Source organism: Lissotriton helveticus, chromosome 4_1 (assembly GCF_964261635.1).
Source record: "Lissotriton helveticus chromosome 4_1, aLisHel1.1, whole genome shotgun sequence".
NCBI lineage: Eukaryota > Metazoa > Chordata > Amphibia > Caudata > Salamandridae > Lissotriton > Lissotriton helveticus.
This window is the reverse complement of record NC_136063.1, coordinates 1,294,460,090-1,294,485,435: the sequence shown is the minus strand read 5'-3', so window position 1 is coordinate 1,294,485,435 and position 25,346 is coordinate 1,294,460,090. Positions and strand designations below refer to the sequence as shown.

Below are 25,346 nucleotides of genomic sequence, written 5' to 3'. Positions count from 1 at the left end.
TGCGGAACACCATGTACATTTTATTGGCTAAAGTGTTTCCAGTATAAGTTTGCTCCTTATTGGCTGGGAACAGTTCACAGTTTTTTTTATTTATTATTATTTTTTTTTATCCTCATTGACCTTCTCGCCACCCATTACACAACGGAGCCCCACTTGGGCTATTTATCTCATATACTAGCTGTACAGGAAAAAAAGCTTGTGCAACGCTATTTAGAGATATGACCCTCCTCCAGACACGGCCCCATTTATGTATAGGACAAAAGAGTCTACCTCCCGAGCGTACCCACCTTATCCTTGAGTCTTCACTATGCCTAGGAAGACTACAGCCAGCCAAGATAGACGAAGGCTTAAACATTGGATTTATATTTTAACAAGGACTAAAACAAAATCCCTCACCCAAAACCTAACAAAAATGGGGTCCAAAATCTGTATCTCTTTTTAGTCTGATCCGAAATATCTAGCTTTGCGATAGCTTTCATAGATCGTAGCCAGGCCAAATCTGTCTAGGGGCCGGTGAAACCCATAATATACAAATCTCCCTCCGTGCCAGCAATATAGCATAGAACAAAAGCTTAGCATTATCGTCTGTGCCCTTACCTTGCAGATCTATTCTTCCCGAAATAACTAACTCGGGACTTACCTCGATCTGCAAGCCTAAGACTGTTGACATGCAGCTACTCACGGCCTCCCAGAATTCTCTTATCTTCGGACATAGCAGAAATATGTGAAGATCATCCTCATTCGGGCTTTTGCATTTGGGCACTCCACCACACCGCCAGAGCTGAATTTAGAATGTCTTCGAGTAGACCAATACGACCTGCGGATCGTAAAGAAATGATTCCACCTTAAATTTGCAGGTTTCACTTTTTTGTAGAGCATAGACATTGTTACTTGCCATTGGTTTTCTGTAGCGATCTCTGGCAAGCAGTCTCCCCACAAGGTCTCCGGCAGCTTAAAAGGGCCATCCTCCATCTCCAGCATCAACCAATACCACAATGCTACTTCCTTTTTGAATAGGCAGTCTGAAAAAAGCTTCTCTTCGAATTCATTATACGTTCCAATTAGATTTTCCATTTCAGTAGACCAACTCTGAATCTGCAAGTATTTAAACCTAGAGAAGCTCTGACCCCATACTTGTTTGCAGAACCCCCAAGAAATCAATTTACCATCCGGAAACAAATCTTTCCATCTCTGCGGGCCCACCTCTTTTAGTGGACGAGCCAGAACTTCCTTCGACAAAAGTGTCAACCCTGGTGCGTTTCAAATCAAAGCCATATAGCTGTAATATGGAATCTTTAATGCCCTTCTAATTCTGAACCACAGCTCTGCCAAGTCTCTTAAAACCTTTAACCTGACCTTTAAAAAAAATTCAGATCAGCAAACTTATATAAAAACCGTGCTCATTCAATTTACTGTTTCTGAGCATTGCACAAAGCATATTCCCAAAATCTGAATTTGTCGGGGTGTTCAATAACATTCTACAGTTTTTTAGCAGCAAGGCCCATAAATAGATCTGAAAGTCCGGGACCGCCAATCCTCCCTTCACCCGTTTTCTCCTGATCTTCTTCCAGGAGAGGTGCGGCCCTTTAGACGCCCACAGAAAAGAACTAATCTCACTCTGTAATCTTAAAAACCACTCTTTCTTAAATAATAAAGGGACTGTTTCAAACAAAAAAGTTATCCTTGGCAAAATCGTCATTTTCACCAGGTTGGTGCGACCGAACAGTGACAGCAGTAAATGTGCCGATCCTCAGAGAGTAGCAGTTATTTCCTTTTTAGCTTTAAAAAATTAACTTTAGTAAGGTCCCTGATATCCTGCGTTATCCTGACTCCAAGATATCTCATCTCAGCCTTACACCCGATTCCTTCAGCATTCAGATTCCAGGCCATGACTACTGTTTTATCTCTATTTATAGCATAGCCTGAAACAGCCCGAACTCCTTAGTCAATTCTACAAGACACTCCATTGTCTGATGTAAATTAGGGGTGTAAATAATTATATCATCTGCATATAGCCCAATCTTCTTTGACCAGCCCCCAATTTTAAATGGAACAATACTCTCTGCAGCTCTAATATTGCATGCTAGGGGCTCGATGTATCAGTTAAAAAGAAATGGAGCTAGGGGACACCCTTGTCTTGTCCCCAGCATATTTGGAACTGGTTGAGTTAAAATCCCATTTACTAACACTCGAGATGAGGGGGAATGATATAGAGATGCAAGAGATCTACTGAAATTCTGGCCTAGATTAAGATGATTTATCACAGTCTGCAGTTATACGCAGTTTACACGATCAAACGCCTTGGCGGCATCTAGCGCGATAACCGCCAGGGGAAGATCGTGGGCAGCGGCCATATCCATAGCGCCAATAAGTGAGAAGGTTAGTTCCTTCAAGTATCTGCCCTTCATAAAACCTTTTTGGTCCTCACAGATTAGCTGTGGAATAACAACACTCAATCTATCAGCCATAATTTTTGCAAACAATTTGTAATCACAATTAAGTAGTGGTACAGGCCTACAGGAGTCCATATACTTTGGTGGCTTCCCTGACTTCAGTATTAATATAATGTTTGCCTCGTTCCACGAAGGAGGCAGAGAGGCCTTTCCCACAAAAATCTGACTAAATAACCGGCAGATAATTGGTGGCAATATGCCTATCATTGATTTATAAACTTCGGGCGGAAGACCGTCTGGCCCAGGTGCTTTACCTCTTTTTACTCCTTTGATAACCCGTTCGACCTCTAACTGGGAAATTTCTTGATTAAGTACGCCCTTTAGCTCGTCAGATAGAGGCTCCAAAAACTCTAACCAACCATTTAACGCCTGCTCTTCAACCCTAAGATCCTCATTGTAAACTTTTACACAATATTCATGAAAGGCAGTCGCTATTCCTTTACTGTCCGTAATTGTCAAATCGGACTCCTCAACTCTTACTTCTTTAATCAGATTGCGAACTTGATCTTTTTTCACCTTCCAAGCTAACAGTTTACTGCTCCCCTCACCATATTCAAAATGTGCAAGCTGGCTGGCGTCCCATTTCTCCTTAACCCTTTGACTCAGAATTCCCACTAGATCTGATTTTAACTCAGCTAACTCTTGCAAGGTCCTTTCATCTGCCACAGATCCACCACGATTTACAATATCAGCCTCACACCGACTGATTTCCTTCTCTATACCTGTGACCTTGCTATAACATAGTCTCCTCTTCTTCGCGCCCAGGGCACCCAATCTTCCCCGCAGAAATGCCTTGCAAGTGTCCCAAACCATATCGATACTAGCTGATCCCAAATGTTTTTCAAAGAAAACCTCCATATCCTCACTCAAAACTTCCAGTGCTTCCTGGTCATTGAGGACCGTACATCTAGCCTCCAGATTGGACCCGATATGCCATCCTCTAATTCCAGCGACAGTGTAATGGCTGAGTGATCTGAAAGATGCACACCAACATGACCCACATGGGGCACACAATCAACTAACCTAGAATCCAACAAAAAATAATCAATGCGAGATTAATGGTTATATTTTTTATTATAAAATGTAAATCCTAGTTGCTGGCCAGACCTAAATCTCCAAATATCGCACAAACCAAGCTGGGCGATCATCATCTTAACCTTATTCGACATTTTAAAGTTGACCAGCGCTCTACTCTTTACTGATCGATCAAAATTCGGATCCAACACAGTATTTAAATTGCCCGCCATAATTATCTTTCCAGAAAAACTCAATAATTCCCTGGCCAGCTCATCTAATGGACCTAAATCATCCTGATGCAGACCAAAATAACCAATAACGACAAACATTTCCCCAGCCATCTTTAATTTCACAATCAGCCATCTCCCTCTTACATCAGCAGCTTCCCCCTCCAGCGAAATATTTACCCCCTGCCTGATTAGAACTGCCACTCCTTTTGTAACCGCTATTTGTGGAGTATAGACTGCATGAGCCAGCCACCGCTGTGTCGAAAAAAGTTCCTTACTTTCAGCCCCTGATAAATGGGTCTCCTGCAATATAATAATTTGAGCTGAAGAATCCCTTAAATAACTCAAAATTAACTCTCTCCTCGGTTTCACACGTAACCCATTTATATTTCAAGATAGGATTCTCAGCTCCCTTAAATTAGCCCCACTCATGACAACCTAAACCAACTAACACAACAGGCCTGACAGCAAAAAGGCTTCTGAGGTATTTTCCAAAATTTCGCCCCCTTCCCATTACCCCAACCCTTACCCTTACCCTTACCCTCTACGGCTACCCGACTCCCCCCTCCCCTATGGTCTCAAACTCCCCACTCCCCACCCTGGAAAACCCAAACGGACTTCCCATGGCAGAGGCCCTTTGGGCGCCAACTGCGAAAGGTGGGGCTAATCACTAAACTACAATAAAAAATGTACCTGCACAGCATCAGCTAAGTGGATCTAACAAAACCAGAGGAAAACAATTCAAAGACATATTAGCTTAACTCGGCTTAATTACAAACTTCCCGCTTGACATTGTTTCAGAAAATTATCCACCTCCTTAACAAATTGAAATGAATGCATTTTTTTATTCCACATAACCTTTAGGCGAGCTGGAAACTTCATTTGAACTGAAGCTCCCAACCTCCTCAATGGCTCAATCTGCTTACCTAACTCCCATTGCCTGTTAGCGGTTACCGGGGACAGATCCGATCTAACCTTGACCTTAACACCATCTACCTCAATAGTTTTCTGTTAGGGTTTGTGCACAACAAAGAGCTTGTACCCATTCATTTCAATAGTGGCCTTGTTAACAGCTTCCGTTTACACACACTTTTCCAGAAAATCTCCACTAACTCTTTTTTAGAGAGTAAATTTGTGTGCTTGGTGTCCTTCTTTTTATGTTAGAGTATTCTTGCTTTTGCCAAGGCTTCTTTCAGTGCCACTCCATAGGTAACGTGAAAGCCTTCTCGTGTTCGTCCTAATTTACATAAAAACCGAAGCTCTGCATGTTTCTCCAGAACAACGTGCAGCGCGTGAGAACCACACCCAGCCCTGTCTATAAAAGGCCACCCCGAGCTTCACTCTGCGCTTGTGCTCGTCTTTCTCCCACTTACCTGAGAACGGCTCCTCCCGCACTGGCGCTTCTGCTCCCTTCTGGACCTGCATCGGCTTCCGTGGGCACGGTCAAAGACTCTTCATCATCTGGCTTCAGGTTCTTCGAAATCCCGGTTCCTCTTTGAACCAAACGAATCCATCCACCTGCAAGAAAAAAGAAACAGAATAAGGTCAGAGTGAACAAAATCCCCTTCGAGTACCAAGTAAGTTCAAACCCATCTTTTACCGGCAAGAATTATTGTCTACTCTCTCAAGATTTACATAAACATTTTGGTGAAAGGAAAACCGGACATTGTTTTTTTTAGGAATTGCACACGAACTTTGGAACTTTTTGAATGAAACACAGTTTATCCTTGGAATTTAGAGACTGGAACTGAGAAACCTTTAACCGCAAGTCATTCAGTTATTTAAGGAACTTCTTTAATTGTTTAAAGTACTTTGATGTAAAAGTACAGAATCCATTTTATAGAAATCCTGGGGATGTGTGCAAGTGAGTGTGTTCATTAGCATTACTGGTTTTAGTTATAGGAGGAAGAGCATGTAACCCTGACCACAATATTCAATTTAGTTTTCTAGAAACTTCACTGAATAAAAGAAACATCCCAGAGCATTGAAAAATACAACAGCCTGGAGGCTAGAGACCAGGATTAGAGAGGTACTTAACAACAAACTAAAAAGAGAAGGAAAGGTCAAGTACATCGTTAGGGAAAGGTTGATTTTTACCTGTTCTTGTGTATGTTTTTATTAGGCACCAGATTCCCGAGAAGTCTGAGTGAGTCACAGATTACTTCAACTCTCCAGCAGTAGAAAATGCAGGAACAGTGTTGTCTTTCTATTTTTTTTATTTTATCCACTTTTCCCTCCCCTGAGGCTTCTGGTTCTTTGTACACTGTGAATAACTAGTGTGCTGGAGCAAGCGGTTTCAGGGTGGGATTGGACAGTCTTCAATATCCAGCAGAACTGACCGGATACTCAGGTGAGCTGGGTTCTGACATTTTCTTCTTAAGAGCAGCAGCCAGGATCTTTTCTTTCAAACCTTACGTCAAAAAATTAATCAAAATCCTCCTGGGCTTTGGACGGTTCGGGTTCAACCTGAAGGGATCGCGCTGGACTCTCTGGATATCTCCTAGAATCTCCTCCTCACTCTCCTCCAGCTGCAGTTCAGTCTTAAGAAGCTGTGCTACATATTTCTTAAAATCCGCCCCTTCTTTGCCTTCTGGCAGCTTTAACATTTTCAAGTTGTTCCTCCTCTGCATATTTTACAATCTTTCTACTCTCTCTTCGTGTTCCCTATCCTTGCTCTTAATAGCATATAACTCTTTATAATTAACCATAACAACCTCCCTTAGATCCTTAACTTCTGCCTCTAAAACGTCTGTGCGGGAAGTCAGGGCATCGAATCTTTTCTCTAACAGGCTACAAGCAGCTCTAATGTCTTCCTGATTTAGCTTAGACACCTCAAACCCCTTATGCATGTCAATATCTAATTTTTTCAAGAGAGCAATAACTGGAAAATCCCCATACGCTAGTTTGGGTTTTAACTCAGACCCTTCCTTACTATGACAGCTCAACTGATTAAGTTTATCCGCCTCATCCACCGAAAGGCTCGGGGTACTCGTAATCTCTGAGATCCCTCCTGGGGTTAAAACACCTGCATTTAAGGATGGGGAAAGCTGCTCTATACTATCCTCTCTACTTCTCATTGGATCTGTCTGAGCCTGCATGGCCTGCCCAGCATCCTCCATATCTGAAGAGAAAACCTGAAAGCGATTAGGGCTCAAATGCCTAGAACAGTCCAACAAATGTACCTGCCCCATAATCCGGTCGACCTCAAATGTGCAGTTCGTGGTCAGGCTAGCCTGATTAGAATTAGGAGCTACTGCTGTGTTGGTTAAATTAGAAGGAGACTCTCCCTTTAGTGTCAGAGTCCTTGGCACGACTTTAAAAAATGAGGTGAGAGAGGGTTTTGTCTCAATCCTACGCTCCAGTGGGCCCACCTTCCCCAACCTGATACACCTACTGCCCTGTGCACTATTTTTCTTTACTGTGTTCTTAGCCTTGGTCACACAAACCCACTCAATACTTGCGATGGGTAAACCACTGTGCGTGTTTAGCAGCTTCTCTGACCGCCCGCCCCTCCCAGCGTTCCTCAAAGCGTACCTGGAGACCCCCTTCCAACCTGCTGAAGACAGTGAATCAGAATTTAAAATGCCCGCAGATTCCACTGTACCTCCTAAGTCCTGTAAGACGTCCTCCACGTTTGGAAAAGGCGGGAGCTTCTCCTTAATTTCTCTACCAGAAGCTAGTGCATCCCTGCCTCTTCCACAAACGCCTCCTCGCGAAACAAAATCTAGGAAGCAGCGCGACGAACTCTGATGAGTGCAAACGCTGCTCTCTCCCAGCAAAGCTCTGTCTCCACTCCTGACTCCACCTCCACCTCCTTCCCGATCCGAAAGCCACTAGCAGCCGGAGCCGCCATGCACTGCTGAAGCCGCCGTTCTATCCCGTTTTGCAAGGAAAAGAGGCTACACAAAAAGACCCCCTACGGTACTCCGCTAATCTCCACGCCATCAGACACTCATACCCGGCCCGTGCAGGGCATTAAAGTACCGCCGCCGCACCGCCGCTATTCCTGACACCCGCGACCCGCACCTAGCCAGCCGCCATGTTTTCTCCACTGCTCGAGATCCCGGAACGGTTGACTGTTTTTTTTTTAAAGCCATTTTGTAACGCACTTTAAAGGAGTACGGGAAAAAAAGTAGTAGAGAGGAGGGTAGGAACACCATTAAGTCTGTACAGTGGTCACATAGTGGTGGACAGGGACTGTGAAGGTAGAAAATGTTTTTTATATATTTTAAGGGCCATTTATATAATTTGCATGGGGCCTACAAATCACGGCCGGAAAATAACAGCGTGTGTTGCAGTTTTCCTTTTATTAAGTTTGTGGGTGGGATACTTCACAAAAGCACTATTTACTGATAATGTGGTGTTTACTTTTCTGACGGGGAGTGCTATATCTTTGGAGCAAATATTATAAAATGGAGGAAGGGGTTGCAAAAACAAAGCATGCTGTTGGGGTCTTCATTTAAATAAGGTTCTCAGTAGGCTACTTCTCTACTTCTCGGGAGCAATGCTTACTTATAATGTATACTTATAGTGCTGTGGTTACTTCTAGCGCGGGGAGTGGTACTTCCTTTGAGCAAAATAATAGGTGTGGTTGTGCTGCAGAAATTTCAGTCCAGGTTTGAAACAGTTTTTATTAAGCAATCACAAACATACTTTCTTAGGAAAGTGTGGCAGTATATATCGAAGGGGTAACAAAGAAAAACGCAATTCATCAGGTATCCTTTAAGCGTGGCCATAACCTATCTTTTTTCCACGCAGGCTATATTTTAAGGCCTATAGTTTGTAAAAGTGTTGCAGCATATTTTTGTTAATATAAGAGGGCATCAGTTACTTTTAGATAAAGTAGAATACAAGTGCTACAACAAACGCTCCTGCACTACATCATGTCACAACAACAATAACAAGTAAAAACAGTCAAACACAAATATGGTCATGTTACATTTAAATGTACGCTTCATCAAAACATTAAATGCAGCACTATGTATACAATTTTCTTTTTAGCAACTCCTATTTCATAAAACATTAGCGGTGTTACAAACTGTGAGGTAGTAAGTTATTAACGGAAATAAATAGATGTCCAACGCCCTTTATCTACTATAAAGTCTCAGTATTAAAATATACACAGGAGAACAAAAATAAGGACCACCACAAAAAAAATTCTAATTTTTTACAATTTCTATTCTGTAGAACTCTGGAAAGTTCTGTATTAGTGCTTAGAGGTCGCTCACTGCTCCACTGACAGATCATGTACTCCTTTAGGAGCATATAGGATGGTAGTATCTTATACACTACTATTCCCTTTATGCTCCATAGGGAGATGGAGAATAGGAACCACAACAAAGAAAAAGAGAAATACAAAAATATAATTTAAAGGCATTCAGTAAGAAAGTATCTATGCATACCATCTTTTTTTAAACTGCTATTTCGAAAAATATTCTCACAGTAAAGATATCTGATCAAGTAAGTTATAAAGGTCAGTAAGCTGTATTCCAGATTAGTCCTGGCGCCAACAGATCTCCAACTCCTCTTGTATAAAAATATGACACTGTAGTACAATATACACAGTGTCACTGATGCCAGACAAAAGGAAAATAAAGTTAAGAACACAAAACAAGATCAATGACGCAATGTTTTACAGTGGTGAATATGTTCAAAGCTTCTTTTCCCCGGGACTTCAAAATCTTTCGTCTTCGCGCCGACGGGTCAATAACGCCTCTGAGAGCATATATAGTGTGAATATGACAATATACATACTTACAGTATATGACCCCGGGGGAAACAGAATAGGAACCAGAAGCTGCTCACGTTACATATAAATCTTTAGTCTTTGCGTCAACGGGTCACCAACACCTCTGAGATCTGCTATACTTTGAATATTATAAAGTATATAGTCACAGTGTATGACCTCAAAGGAGCCAGAAAAGGAACAGTGTTTCCTCTATTGTTTCCTCTATTCTGAGTGTGTCTGAATACAAGCTGCTGATGTCACATATAAATGGCAAAAACGACTAATAACACTTTTTTCTAAATACAAGTCTTTAAATATTCATAAATAGCTACGTATTATAAATATCTACTATGCTATAATCAAACAACTTACAACTCCGCAATATGTTTTGTTGTCGCAAAAGAAGAATCTGACGGTAGAAAATGGAATCTCGATCACAGAATGGACATGCCTCTGAGAGCATATATAGCACAAATATTTACAATATACATACTCACACTATATGATCCCAGGAGGAAAACAGAATAAGAACCAGAAGCTGCTCACATTACATATACATTTTAGTCTTCACATCAACGGGTAACCAACACCTCTGAGGTGCGCTATACTCTGATTATTGCAATGTACATAGTCACAGTATATGACCTCAAAGGAGCCAGAAAAGGAACAGTGTTTTTTCTCTATTCTGGGTACTTCTGAATAAAAGCTGCTGACGTTACATATAAATGGCAAAAACAACAAATAACACTTTTTGCTAAATACAAGTCTTTACATATTCATCAATAGCTACGTATTATAAATATCTACTATGCTATAATCAAACAACTTACAACTCCGTAATATGTTTTATTGTCTCAAAAGAAGAATCCAACGCTGGAAAACTGAACCTCGATCATAGAATGGACAAGCGTAAATAACTCGCTCAAACAAAACAAATCGATCAATGGGTGTGGTTTATATACTTTTAGGTTATTGAGTAGTCTATGGAAGGAACATGCGGCTCCGCCCATTTAGATGTCACGTTTTACTGTTGACACGTGCTCACGTTTTAACTGTTTAACTTGTGCACATGTTGGGAAAAGTTGCAAAATGCGAAAAGGGAAAGGTTTCGATTTTGATCGTCACACATATAAGCAGCACAATCTGTACATAAGTAGGAGAGCTTCAAAACTGTTACACGTCACACTGTGTTATTTCCTTTCTCATGAATAAAAACATCTATTAATTGCCGTAATTCTAAATAGAAGACATATAAAAAATATTGTTCAGAATAGAAGACAAAAATAATACGTGCTAATATTTCTTATCACAATTTTTTTAAATTTAAAAAATGCTAGCAGTCGCAAAGCGTACAGCTACGTCCAGAGAGGTGTCCCGGCGCTCGGGGGCGTCGGGAAGATTAAGCAAGGTATTGCCCACAGTGACATAGTGGTGGGCTAACATGCCGCCGGAGCTAGGAATCAAACTGTGAACTCTGTTGTTCGAAGGCAGGTATCATAGCTGGTGCGTCACACTTTTTCCACACATATATGTTATTAGTGATAATTAAGTTTTTGTTTTTACTCTTTTTATTAAAAAGTTGAATAATAAATATCAGAGACACTGCATTTCATATGCAGACATTAGCACACAGTGTTATAGCATATCAATGATCCTTGCTCCCCTCTGCAGCATAGATGATATCGGGATAAACACGTTAGTCAACATTAAAAATCTCTTCCCCCTGACCCTCTGGTGGTTCACATATCTCTCCCCGGAAGGTGTTCCAAGGCCCCCAACTTTGTGACTACTTTTTAGGGCAGCCCCTGGAGACATAAATAGGTATCTCAGTCACCATGCACCAGTCCATGTCCTTGGCCCAGTCCGCAATGTTCGGTGAGGTCAGAGCCCTCCACAATAATGCAATATTCTGCTTTGCTACCATGAAGTCCAACGTGACCCATGTCCTCTCTTTGTCTGTAAGATCATTGGTGTCCCATATGTTCAACAATATCAGTTTTATATTGCACTATATCTGCCGCCCCATCACCTCCTCCATCATTGATGCCATCCCTTCCCAGAATTTCAGAATTATATTGCATTCCCAAAGTGCATGAATGAAGGTGCCCTCTTGGCCGCACCACCGTGCACACCCACCGTCTAGGGCGTATCCCATATGGACTAGTGAGGGTCCATACAGATATGTCCTGGGGAGGATTTTTAGCTGAACCAGTCAAAGTCTTGAGGAAATGGCCACTTCACGGGGGAAGCCACCGCGGCTCGCCATTCCTCGTCCTCCATCCTCAACATCGTGATCCCATTTGACTGTGAGCCGTGTTAAGGGATCGATCATATTTTTGATAAGCTTCTTGCAAGAGAGGGAAATGGCCTTTTCCGTCAGATCCCCATCTAAAATACTGTCTTTCAAAGGGGAGGAGTCAGGGAGGACTGTACCCTTGGGGAGAGCCGATAGTAGTGCATGCCAAATTTGAAAACATCTAAACTGCTTGGAGCTGGCCATTTCGTACTCATGTCTTAATTGTGAAAACGGTATGACGTTCCCGGATCTCCAGAGGTCTTCGATCCTGGAGATACCAATGGTATCCCATTTGTTGAACCCCAAGTAGGTTTACCCTCCCAACCCAGGCTTTTTGTGTCTTCCTTCCATACGTGCACAGTGTGTTTTGTGGGGCCGGTCAAGACATTCCCGTAAACCCACCCCCCGGGAGGAGCCATCGATCAATCTGAAATGCCGGATCGCCATGTCGCCTGTAGGTGCATTGGTTGATGGCAGCAAGGTGTGAGGCCCAGAAGTACCTTTTCATGTCCGGGACTCCGATGCTGCCATCAAACCATCCCAGTTTGAGCATGTACGTGACTATGAAGGGTGGCTTACCCTCCCACAGCAAGTCTTGCACAGCGCTCTCCAACTCTTTAAAGTAGGAAGCCACAACCAGTAGGGGTGTGTTTTGTAACGCGTACAAAAGACAGTGAGGAACATCATCTTGAATAGGGCTGCTCGTCTGAGGAGGACAGTGGCCGGAGGTTAGTGTCATAGAATAACGTCAGGTCTTTAGATCGCCAGATATTCGAAGCCATCAATGGCCTACTTCAGCTGACACCCCCGGGGAAGTCGAGGTCTCTGCCCACTAAGGACATGGAGGACCGATTTTGACCAGTTGATCCTATAGCCAGAGAACCTGCCAAAGCTATGAATTAGATCCATCACCACGTTAAGGGACCTCGCCGGGGAAGCTAGATAGAGCAGGATATCATCTGCGTATAGTGATATATGGTTCTCCCATCCACTTGCCCAGTTGAGGCCTCGAATGATGGGGTCCTGGTGATCCAGGCTGTGAGGGGCTCCAAGGCCAAAGAAAAGAGGAGCGGGGACAGGGGGCAACCTTGCCTAGTATCCCGACCGAGAGAGGAGAAAGGGGACTTCTGATTATTTACAATTACTTGCACCAATGGTTTACAAAACAATAATCGCACCTAGGTAATAGATTCCGGACCAAATCCTAGCTTGCGCAGCACAGTGAACATGTATGGCCATTCTATGGTGTCAAAGGCCGAAGCAGAATCCAAGGATACCACAGTTGTATCTGCTCTACATAGCACCGCGTGCAGTCTGCGGAGATTGAGAGATGTATTGGTCTGGGTGAATCAAATTGGGGAGAACAGATAGCAAAAAGTTGCGAGGACTTTGGAAGAAACTTAGCATCGCAGTTCAGGAGCGAAATGGGTCTATATGAGGAACACTGGTCGGCGGGTTTACCCCCTTTATGGATAACAACAATATTGGCTAGTCTATGATCTTCAGGAAGAATTCATAGCTCTTTACTTTCCTTGAAGATGGTGGTGATAAAGGGGGCAGTCACGCCCACCGTTAGTTTGAACAATTCTATAGGAATCCCATTAGGGCCCGACACCTTCGCCCCCGTAGATCGTGGATGGCCATGCTATGGTGTCAAAGGCGGAAGCAGAATCCAAGGATACCACAGTTGTATCTGCTCTACATAGCACCGCGTGCAGTCTGCGGAGATTGAGAGATGTATTTTTCTGGGTGAATCAAATTGGGGAGACCAGATAGCAAAAAGTGGCGAGGACTTTGGAAGAAAGTTAGCCTCGCAGTTCAGGAGCGAAATGGGTCTATATGAGGAACACTGGTCGGCGGGTTTCCCCCTTTATGGATAACAACAATATTGGCTAGTCTATGATCTTCAGGAAGAATTCATAGCTCTTTACTTTCCTTGAAGATGGTGGTGATAAAGGGGGCAGTCACGCCCACCTTTAGTTTGAACAATTCTATAGGAATCCCATTAAGGCCTGACACCTTCTCCCCCGTAGATCGTGGATGGCCCTCTCCACTTCGGTCGCTGTAATGTCTTGATCTAAGTCTAATTTCTCCTCCTCTGTGACCAACTGCAGGCAAATATCATGCAAGAGGGAAGCAGCCTCTTCCTCCGAATGGGACATAGTGGAAGAGTACAGGTTGTGGTAATAATTACCAAATGCATCCCCTATGTCCTGCGGAGCCGTGTTGCTGGAATGGAAATCAATGGCAATTTCAGCCACTACACGCCGTTCCCTGTCTCTCCGATCTAGCCAGGCCAGCAGTTTGCCTGCCTTGTCGGCTACATCGTAAATCCTGATAATGGTAGCCCGATATTGTACCTTAGCCGCATCCATTGCTAGGTCCAAGAGTTCCTTTGTTTTAATGTGGAGCTGTTGACGCACTTCTTCCTTGTCGTGCAATCTAATTGTGCATTCCAACTACAGGACCTCACCCTCAATAAGCATCACTGCGGCCGCCTTTTCCTTGTGTTGCCCTGAAATTTGCCCCAGGACCACCCCACGGATAACATTCTTACACCCTCCCAAAGCGAGATGGAGGAGCTGACTGACCCCAGTTTCTCTTGGAAATACAAATCAGTTTCAATCAGAATTTTATCCCTGATGGCGGGGGTCATGAGATACCACGTGTTAATCGGTGCCACGCGGTCAGCCGAGGGCTTCCCTACCTCTATTCTGCACAATATGGGGGAGTGATTCGATATGCCCCTGGCCAGGTGCTGTATTTCTTTGACGGTATGAAGATGTTATGTAAGCATTAGCACATAGTCGATGCATGACATGGTGCCATGGGGACCCGATAGGTGTGTATACTGAAGTTTCTCTGGGTGCAGGCACCTCCAGATATCCACCAGTCCCAATGCACCCAAGAAGCTATGGATCCGCTTACGCAAAAGACCGGAAGGTCTTTCTGGGGCCAGTGATCCAGGGAGTTCGAGACTATTGAATTAAAATCCCCACCAATCAGTAAACGACCATTGGGAAGGCCTAGGAGAAGGTCGCCGAGATCGATAAAGGCTTACGTGTGAAGGCCCAGTGGAATGTACACTGAGACCAAGTTGAAAATGGCTCCCTCCTAAGTTACAAACAGGCCTACAAATCTACCAGTGGGTCCTCGCGGACCGAGTTAATAGTTAAGGGAAAGGATTTACGAACAAGGTTCCCCACCCCTCGGGAGCCTGAACTAAAAGCCAAATGAGCCACCATTTTAAAACTCCTTCATGACAGGGCCTTACAACCGTTGCCCAACAGGTGGGTCTCCTGTAGAGACACGACGTCCGGTACGTGTCGTTTCAGGAATTGAAGGACAACCCCTCTCTTTATTCTGTCCCCCCAACCCATTCACATTCCATGAGAGCAATGCAAGCTTTTATCTATTAGAGGTACCCATCAGTCGGGATTAGAGACATAAGATACTCCTGGGAGGAGCAAGCCAGGGGGGTGTACACGTGTGGAGTTTCCTACAGTGCTGAATTTTATGGTCAATAAAAGTATGGTTAATACCGTGTCTACTGTGGTTGAAATCTTGATTCGAAACTACAAACAATGCTTGCACGACAACAATGCCCAAACGAGAACACAAAAACAAACCCCTCCCCCTCACCCCACAGACCCATTATATATTCCCCAAACCCCCAACCCTGCCTCCCTGCTCGGCTATAACAAATCTTCCTGCCCCCCAAACTAGCAGAGTTCCTATCACCCACCATTCCAAACTTCCGGGTTCGTGCTGCCAAACCGAGCACACAACTCTAGGAATTTTACTGTTCCGATATTGATACTAACAGCCTAAAGGGCTTGCACTAATAACATCTATAAGAGCCTGATACATACCCACATTAACTCACATATTTGGTAAAGGAATATTCATCAACGCACCATCCTAGGCAGTCCAGCTCAATTGCGCGAATGTCTGAAGCCAGTGTCGGAGCCGACTCCCATCCCATGGCCCACAGTCTACTTGGAAGCAGTCACTCCACTCAAAGGAAAGGCATACAGACCAGTTATTTGGCTCCACCTGTCACCTCGTCACAGTCAGGAAGTGGAGAGCCACCACCTGCAGCCCGGGGGGCGTCTCTTTCCATCCTCACACCCCGGGCCCGATGAGCGTGGTGGCCCGCCGTTCGCCAGCCTTCCAGCCAGTCCCAGGTCTCCTCTGGACTGGTAAAGAACCATGATTTCCCCTCCGACTCCACCCTCAGCTTGGCTGGAAACATCATGGCATATTGCAGTTCCTTATCTCGGAGATCGCTCTTCACATCCATGAAGCTACGTCACTGTCTCTGTACCTTGAGGGTTTTGGTATTTGGTATTCCACTGGTGGTGCAGACCGGGCCCCCTGTAGGATGACATCTCTATGGTGGAAGTTAAAGATTCTAGCAAGAAGTGGCCTTGATGGGGGCCACAGGCTGTGTCCAGCCCCCTGGCATCCGATGCGCCCGTTCCACTGAAAAGAAATTGGAGAGTCCCGTGGTCTTGAGATAGGTAGTGATCAGCTCCTCCATGAAAAGATCCACCGAAGGCACCTCTGCGCGTTCAGGCACACCAATTTTGTGAATGTTGTTGCATCTGTAGCGCTCTTGATAGTCGTCCACCTGCGCTTCTAGTTTAGTGGCGTGTGTCTGCAGCCCCTCCATATTTCTCTGCAGTTCAGACGTGTATTCCACCAGGGAATATGACTTGATTTCGACGTCTTTCAAACGTGTGTTCATTGAGCGCATATCCTCTCTAATGAGGGACACCTCAATGGACACTGAGTCAATGGGCGACTCCAGTGACGTGAGGACAGTAGTGATTGTCTCAAGAACATCATGCAGCGTCTGTTCCATTCGCTTCCCACCGGGCTCAGATTTGTCGGTCATGGTTGACCCCCCTTTGGGATTCGCGCCAGGGCCTACATCCCATGAATTCTTCGTCAGTTTAGTCTGGAGGGCTGTCCGTGAGCCGCAGCCTCCTGCCTTGATTTGTGCAACACTCTCCGGGGGATCAGTAACGATCGGCACCATTTGAGGTAGTCAACATTGGAACTCCAAAGTCCAGCTCTCCACACTATGCAGATTGAGAATTTTCCGGATTGAGGGCCTTCAAGATCTCACAGCCGGAAACGCATTCACCACCAAGGTGGAAGCAAGCAGGTATCAACCTATACTCAGAGACCTGTATGATGTTGCTGCAGTTCCCTGATCAGTGAGCCCCCTGCCTGATGAACAGCCGGTCGAATATGAGCCTCAAATCTCACCCAACCATAAGGAGGAGCAGATGCAGTAGTCAGACAGCGGGATGGAAAACACCACAGCGCCTCGGTATTGGCCCCACCCCTCCACTTACTCTCGGGTCACTCGTTGCCCCCCTGATGGTCCAATGGGTAGCCCGGCACCACTCTTTCCAGCCGGTACAGTGATGGAAAATGCAGGTGCTGACAGGTGGTGTCACGCACACAAATCCCCTCCCAGCACTTGGATAATGATGAGTGCGCACTTACCCAACCACGAGAAGGCGCCCCGATGGCGCAGTAAGGCAATCGTGATAGCGAGTGGGAGGGGTTTACCGTTATTGTCTTCTGGCAATTTAGGCGCTGCACTATGTGGCAGCTCTCAAAAGGCAAGAGGTCAGGATAACAAAGCGGCACCCACAATTGCCATGGGGGGCACAGCAATGTCCTGGTCTGAGGGCCCCTTAACGAGCTAGCCACAGGTTAAGGAGATGCCCCGGTCGGCACTGGGTCAAGCGTGAGGCAGCAGCGGCAGACACATGACCCTCTCTGTGTGTCAGTGGTCTCACAGGGGTCAGGTGAGGGTCCAACGAGTGATCCCCAGGCACTCACCGATTACACATTCGCTCCGGTGGAGGCCGTCGGCGATAGCACAACAGATGCTAAAATCCCGCCCCCGATTGCTCCTCCATTATTCACACCGCACTTGATGCCTTATGTACACGGGAGTGCCTACAGCAATCTGGTGTCCATCCTCGCAGCCTGGGACCTTCTGCAAGGGTCAGAATGACGTCACACCCAAGCACGCACCAGCACCGAGCCAAGGGCAGTCGCGCCGGCGATGCAACACGCTGGTGGTAATTTGGGCCGGTAGGCAGTCTGAACGCGTTATCACCCCGCTCCGGTCAGATGGCGCAGTTATCGCCAAAGCCGCTACAGACCCTCAATCCAGCTGTGGGTGGCCTTCAGTACTGGATTCACGGTGTAGAAGCCCTTAGTTAGGCATTTATAGACAGATTTTGCAACAGATAAGTCGCTCGGTAGGCGGAGCCGAGAGCTTAAGTGACCATCTTATTGCTCGGCTTAGCCACGCCCCGATAATTAAGTTTTTATCATCGATAAATTATAACTGATAACAGACTACTGTTACAGTTAGTTTTTCACTACTAAAAGTATGCACGTCTTTTTAAAATTTACTTAAAAACAATATAGGTTTCAGGGACGCTATAGTTACAAATTAGCATTTAAAAAACCTTTGAAATTCATTTAAAACAACATAGGTATTAAGAACGTTAGATTTAGAAATTACCATCTAAAAAAGCTTTGAAATTTTCTAAAATACAATAAGTTTCAGAGACATTATATTTAATTGGACATTTCACTGATATGAAACCCGAGATATTCACCCGTTATAGTTAGTTGAACTAATTATAACTTGCGCCCCCACAATGCACTGCTGATAACATATTACATGACTCATGACATGCTCAGTGCCATCACTCATGACATCACCAATAACATCTCAAATGACATCACTGATGACAAAATTCACGTGATCATCTGATGCACTTCTTCAAAACCAAATACACTTGTCATACACCCACTCACAAGTACAACCAGTAATCACTCGCACTCCTGAGGCGGAAAGCCGGGAGGATACTTTTAAAATTGACTGTCACTTACTTTGTGTATTCTTTTAACCCACTGCACTTCGCCGCCTATTCTGGTCATAGCCTGATCATAATTCTTCCGCGCAGCTGACTGCAAGCTGCCGCGGACTTGAGGGAAAGATTGCATTTTCCTGACGCCATTCCGGCGACCCGCGAAGCCACGCCCCCTCTGAGGCCACGCCCCCTGCTCGCGCCTTAAATAGACGCTGACTGCCTGCGCCTTTCAGTAATCACTCGCACTCCTGAGGCGGAAAGCCGGGAGGATACTTTTAAAATTGACTGTCACTTACTTTGTGTATTCTTTTAACCCACTGCACTTCGCCGCCTATTCTGGTCATAGCCTGATCATAATTCTTCCGCGCAGCTGACTGCAAGCTGCCGCGGACTTGAGGGAAAGATTGCATTTTCCTGACGCCATTCTGGCGACCCGCGAAGCCACGCCCCCTGCTCGCGCCTTAAATAGACGCTGACTGCCTGCGCCTTTCAGTAATCACTCGCACTCCTGAGGCGGAAAGCCGGGAGGATACTTTTAAAATTGACTGTCACTTACTTTGTGTATTCTTTTAACCCACTGCACTTCGCCGCCTATTCTGGTCATAGCCTGATCATAATTCTTCCGCGCAGCTGACTGCAAGCTGCCGCGGACTTGAGGGAAAGATTGCATTTTCCTGACGCCATTCCGGCGACCCGCGAAGCCACGCCCCCTCTGAGGCCACGCCCCCTGCTCGCGCCTTAAATAGACGCTGACTGCCTGCGCCTTTCAGTAATCACTCGCACTCCTGAGGCGGAAAGCCGGGAGGATACTTTTAAAATTGACTGTCACTTACTTTGTGTATTCTTTTAACCCACTGCACTTCGCCGCCTATTCTGGTCATAGCCTGATCATAATTCTTCCGCGCAGCTGACTGCAAGCTGCCGCGGACTTGAGGGAAAGATTGCATTTTCCTGACGCCATTCCGGCGACCCGCGAAGCCACGCCCCCTCTGAGGCCACGCCCCCTGCTCGCGCCTTAAATAGACGCTGACTGCCTGCGCCTTTCAGTAATCACTCGCACTCCTGAGGCGGAAAGCCGGGAGGATACTTTTAAAATTGACTGTCACTTACTTTGTGTATTCTTTTAACCCACTGCACTTCGCCGCCTATTCTGGTCATAGCCTGATCATAATTCTTCCGCGCAGCTGACTGCAAGCTGCCGCGGACTTGAGGGAAAGATTGCATTTTCCTGACGCCATTCCGGCGACCCGCGAAGCCACGCCCCCTCTGAGGCCACGCCCCCTGCTCGCGCCTTAAATAGATGCTGACTGCCTGCGCCTTTCAGTAATCACTCGCACTCCTGAGGCGGAAAGCCGGGAGGATACTTTTAAAATTGACTGTCACTTACTTTGTGTATTCTTTTAACCCACTGCACTTCGCCGCCTATTCTGGTCATAGCCTGATCATAATTCTTCCGCGCAGCTGACTGCAAGCTGCCGCGGACTTGAGGGAAAGATTGCATTTTCCTGACGCCATTCCGGCGACCCGCGAAGCCACGCCCCCTCTGAGGCCACGCCCATCCCCCTCCCACCCTCCTACAAAAACATGTGCGTACTGCGGACACGCAGCGGACGGGCGCAGCGGGCGCGCCGTCAGCGCGCCGAAGGCGCGCCAAAGGCAAGCCCGTCTGCGCCCGTCATCGCCAAGACATCGCCTCTCGCCTGTCCCCCTGGCCAATCGATCCGGGATCCCATCCGCTACGACAGAGACACCCTTATCGCATTGAACCCCAGAAAAAACTGTAAGATCATTTCGGGATATCTTGGTCAGACCTACCTCCACTGTAAGTCCTGTCATTTCTCCACACCCAATCCTTGTCTCCCCAAACACCTGTCCGCTATGCACAAATCCATCCCCCTCACTATCCTTCAACTCAATGTAAGGTCGCTCAGTAAGCACCACCAAGAGGTCATCTCACTACTAATGGAAGAAGACCCTGACATTCTCTTCATGTGCGAAACCTGGTTACATGACGACATGTCCAGTATCATCAATCTCGCGCTTCCTGAGAGCTACCACATGAAATCCATTAATCGAGACACTAGAGGTGGCGGTATCGCTGTTATATACAGAAAGCAATTTCTGTGCTCATTCACTAAAGAATCCATCTCGAACTGTGAAAACGCCTACTTTAAAATCAATATAGGTCCGCAGTTCTCACTGTCCGGCCTCTACATCTATCGCCCCCCTGCCCCTTCTTCTAAGTTCACTGAAGCTCTCCTTGAAACAGCAAACTCCCTAGTTGTAAGATCGGCTAATTTCACCATCCTAGGCGACCTAAATCTCCACTTCGATCGGAATCAAGACCCTAATATCAAAAATCTCCTGGCTGACCTCTCAGCCCTACAACTCTGCCCCTTGATTCAGGATGCTACCCACTCGGCTGGTCACATTCTGGACCCGGTCTTCACTAACCTACCGGAGACCCGAACAGAGGTGCCCAAACCCATGGTATGGACGGACCATCATCTAATCAAATTCAGTATACCGATCAAAGAAGCATTCACCGGAACCGTACCTCCCCGTCACCTCAAAAGAGCATGGCACAAACTCTTACCCAGCGACCTGCGCGCCACCTTAGGTGAATTCCATCCTGAGGCGCATTCAAATATAGACTCTACCTATGCTGCCTTTCACAACTGGATCACTCAAGGGCTAGACACCCTTATACCGCTTAAATGGACTAGGGGCTGCAGCTCCCCCTCCAACCCCTGGTACAATAACACCTTGAAAGCTATGCGGAAGGACTGTAAGACTGCCGAAAGAACTTGGAGACGTGTATATAGCAACACAGATAAATCCACCTACCGGCTCAAACAAAAGCTCTATCACAAAGCAATCTGCTCCGCCAAGGCCGCCTTCTATGCGGAAGAGATTAGCTCCAGCCCCAACCCCTCTAAAGTGGTGTTCAAACTTGTGGATGAGCTGCAGAGTAAGAGATCTCTCTCCTCCCATACCCTGTCAGCACAGCAATGTGAGGACCTCGCATCCTATTTTGTCGACAAAGTACAAAATATATATAAATCCTTCCCGCATCACTTGGCAGCCTCTCGCAACCCCCCTTTATCTACCAACAATGGTACAAAACTGGAGCATATACCTGAAATCTCGCAAGAAGACCTGAGGGTACTCTGCAAGAAAGTTAAATCCGGCTCCCCAGCAGACCCCATGAGACCGGCACACTTCATGGAATCACTTGAATTCCTACTCCCCTCCTTAGCACATATACTAAACCTATCCTTTTCCTCGGCCACGGTCCCGACAGTCTGGAAGCAAGCATGGGTCTCTCCCATTATTAAAAAACCAACCCTCGATCCCTCCAAACTGGAGAACTTTAGACCCATCTCATTGCTCCCTTGGATATCCAAAATTGCTGAGGCCCACGTAAACATCGCCCTGTCCAAACATCTGGATCTAAATAACACCTTGGATCCATCGCAAAACGGCTTCAGACCAGGCCATAGCACCGAGTCCGCCCTACTAGCCACGTCAGAACATCTCCGGACGATCCTAGATGCCGGCCAAAGTGCCGCGCTGATCCTACTAGACCTCAGCGCGGCCTTTGACACGGTCTCCCATAACATCCTTCTAAATCGTCTGGCCACAGCTGGTATTGCGGACCGTGCTTTGGAATGGTTCCGCTCCTTTCTGGAGGACAGAGCATTCAGGGTCTCAGCCCCACCATTCCTCTCACAGTCCCACTCTATCGGGCAGGGGGTCCCTCAAGGCTCTGCACTCAGCCCATCCCTTTTCAACCTATACGTACAGCCCCTCGCGGCTGTAGCCAGAGAATGGGGCCTGTCGCTGGTGTCCTATGCTGACGACACTCAGCTGGCTGTCACTCTAACTGAGGGCCCCTCCTCCTCTGCAGCAAGGTTCAGGGACGGGCTGGCAGCAGTAGCCCAATGGATGACAGACAACTGCCTACAGCTCAACGCCGGCAAGACGGAGGTGCTGCTCCTCGGTAAGAACACCAGTCACTGGAACCAACACTGGTGGCCATCTTCACTGGGCACTGTCCCTCCCCCCAAATCACTGGTCAAAAACTTGGGCGTATGGATGGACTCATCACTCAATTTTCAAACCCACACTAAAAGAGTAGCGGCCACCTGTGTGGGCCTGATGAGAAGCCTTAACCCCATACTCGGATTCTTTGATCCCAAGGTCCGCCAAATGATCATCCAAGCTACAATTCTGTCTCGCATAGACTACGCTAACGTCTTACTCTTGGGCGCCAATAAAGCAGAGATTGCGCGTCTGCAGCGCATACAGAACACCGCGGCAAGAACCTTAGTCGGACTTCCTCGCAGATGTTCGGCCAGGGCCACAATCCGTAAACTTCATTGGCTGCCTATCGAATCCCGAATCAAGTTTAAAGCCCTCGTCATGATCTTCAAAATCCTCAAGACGGGCCGCCCAGAAATCCTCCGGCCTCTCCTTACTCCGTATGTTCCACAGCGTAATCTGCGCTCACTTGGACAACAACTGTTGAAGATCCCCCTCACTAAGCTGGCTCGCACTGGCGGACGCTCCTTCCGAGTATTAGGAGCCAAACTTTGGAATGATCTGCCCCTCAGCATCCGCTCACTGGAAAATCTATACGCCTTCCGAAGAGCTGTGAAAACCCACCTATTTCCTCCCCTCTAGGCCTTGCCGAATATCTACCCCCAGGATGTTATGTGAATTATTAGCGCCGGGACGCCCCTTTGCTGGGGCAGCTGTTTGCGCTCTACCAATATCGTAACATAACATAACATAACATATAGAAACCATGCTCATACCAGTATCAGTTACTTCATAGCTATTTACTGATCATATGATGCAGCTTTTCACAACCAAAAAATACCTTACATGCACTCACTCAAAGGTTCATACCACTAATATGGAAACCATGGTCATTCCAATAGCAGTTACTACATAGCTGCATACTGATTTATAGGTCTACATACACATCCACCCACAAATTCATACAGTGTGTTATACACACAGTCATTTATCAATACAGCCTCTAATATATCCACTTATACACCTATATAAATACTTACACACTGCTGCTTACCCTAACAGTTCATCTAAACCATAGTTAGTAACCCAAATAATTCTTTCCATTGCCATTTACTTTTTTTACACAGTTATACACACAGCACCTCACTTATTCATAAACATATGTACTTTGTTTAACAATTAGTCACATAACCACATACTTATCCATGGACCCACTGTCACATATACTCACTTATATAATCTATAATTCTATAAAATACGGCCTTTTACATTTGTAATTACTTACACACATATATCAGTAAAAATCGCTGCATTTACCAACAAAGCTATGCTTTCACAAATACAGTCCTTAGCTCATACACTCCTAAATGTGTACATGCACAGATTTATTCAGTCACACATCCATGCAAACAGTCACACAACCACCCGCACATACAGACCCTTTATCACAAAAACAGTTTCTAACACAACAAATCACTCTTGAATATCCATTAGCATATAAACATTAAACATTCTTTAACTTTTTAGAAACACATAGTCTGGGGATGATATCATCAGTGATGTCATTTGAGATGTTATTAGTGATGTCATCAGTGATGTCACTGAGTATGTCATCAGTGATGTAATATGTGACGTCAATAGCGGTGCAAAAAACAATACTAATGACAAATAGCAAAATAGTAGTTCCATATTTTAAAAACCTTAGAAAATCACTAAAAAACCATTGGTTTCTGGCACATTATAGTTAGAAATAAGCCTTTAAAAAACCTTAGAAATTCACTGAAAAAACCATAGGTTTCAGGCACTTTATAGCTAGAAATAAGCCTTTAAAAAACCTTAGAAATTCACTGAAAAAACCATAGGTTTCAGGCACTTTATAGTTAGAAATAGGCATTTAGAAAACCTTAGAAATTCACTGAAAAAAACATAGGTTTCAGGGATGTTATAGTTAGTTGGACATTTCTCTCGTACAAAACCATAGAAATTCCCCTGTTATAGTTAGTTCAGCTAACTATAACTCGTGTACCCGCAATGCCCTGCCTATGACGTCACATATTACATCAATCATGACATGGTCAGTGACATCACTGATGACATCACTGATGACATCTCAAATGACATCAGTGCTGACTAGGATGAGTGCATGACTGACTAGGATGTGTGGTGGTGTGTGAGTGTCAGTATAGGTGTATGAGTGCATATGATAGTGTTATATTGATCAGTGACTACATGTATGAATGGTTGTATGGGTGAATGAGTGCAATGTGTCTGTAGACCTAGGAATTAGTGAGTGTGTTTGTAGTAACTGGTATTGGTGTGTCTATGGTTTTGGAAATTAAATTGCAGTCTGTATTTTACAGGGGGTGTACCAAAGGTTATATTAGGGTGTGATAAGGTGCATCAGATTGTCACATGGATAATGTCATCAGTGATTTCATCAGTGATGTCATTTGAGATGTCATCAGTGATGTCACGGTAATTGTCATGAATGATGTAATATGTGAAGTCATCAGCAGTGCATTGCGGGGCGCGAGTTATAGTTAGCTGAACTAACTATAACGGCGGAATTTCTCTGATTGTGTACGAGTGAAATGACCAACAAACTATAACGTCCCTGAAACCTATGGGGTCTTCAGTGAATTTCAAAGGTTTTTTAAATGCTAATTT

At 45.5% G+C, this 25,346-nt stretch overlaps 1 long non-coding RNA gene across 1 annotated transcript in view; it reads right to left on the bottom strand.

Moving 5' to 3' along the window:
* Positions 1-5,093: 5,093 nt before the first annotated feature.
* LOC144827497 (uncharacterized) overlaps positions 5,094-25,346 on the bottom strand; it is a 262,935-nt gene continuing 242,682 nt past the window's right edge. Inside the window, exon 3 of the long non-coding RNA XR_013610213.1 lies at positions 5,094-5,215. This is a non-coding gene — a long non-coding RNA (uncharacterized LOC144827497). The remainder of the gene's footprint in view (positions 5,216-25,346) is intronic.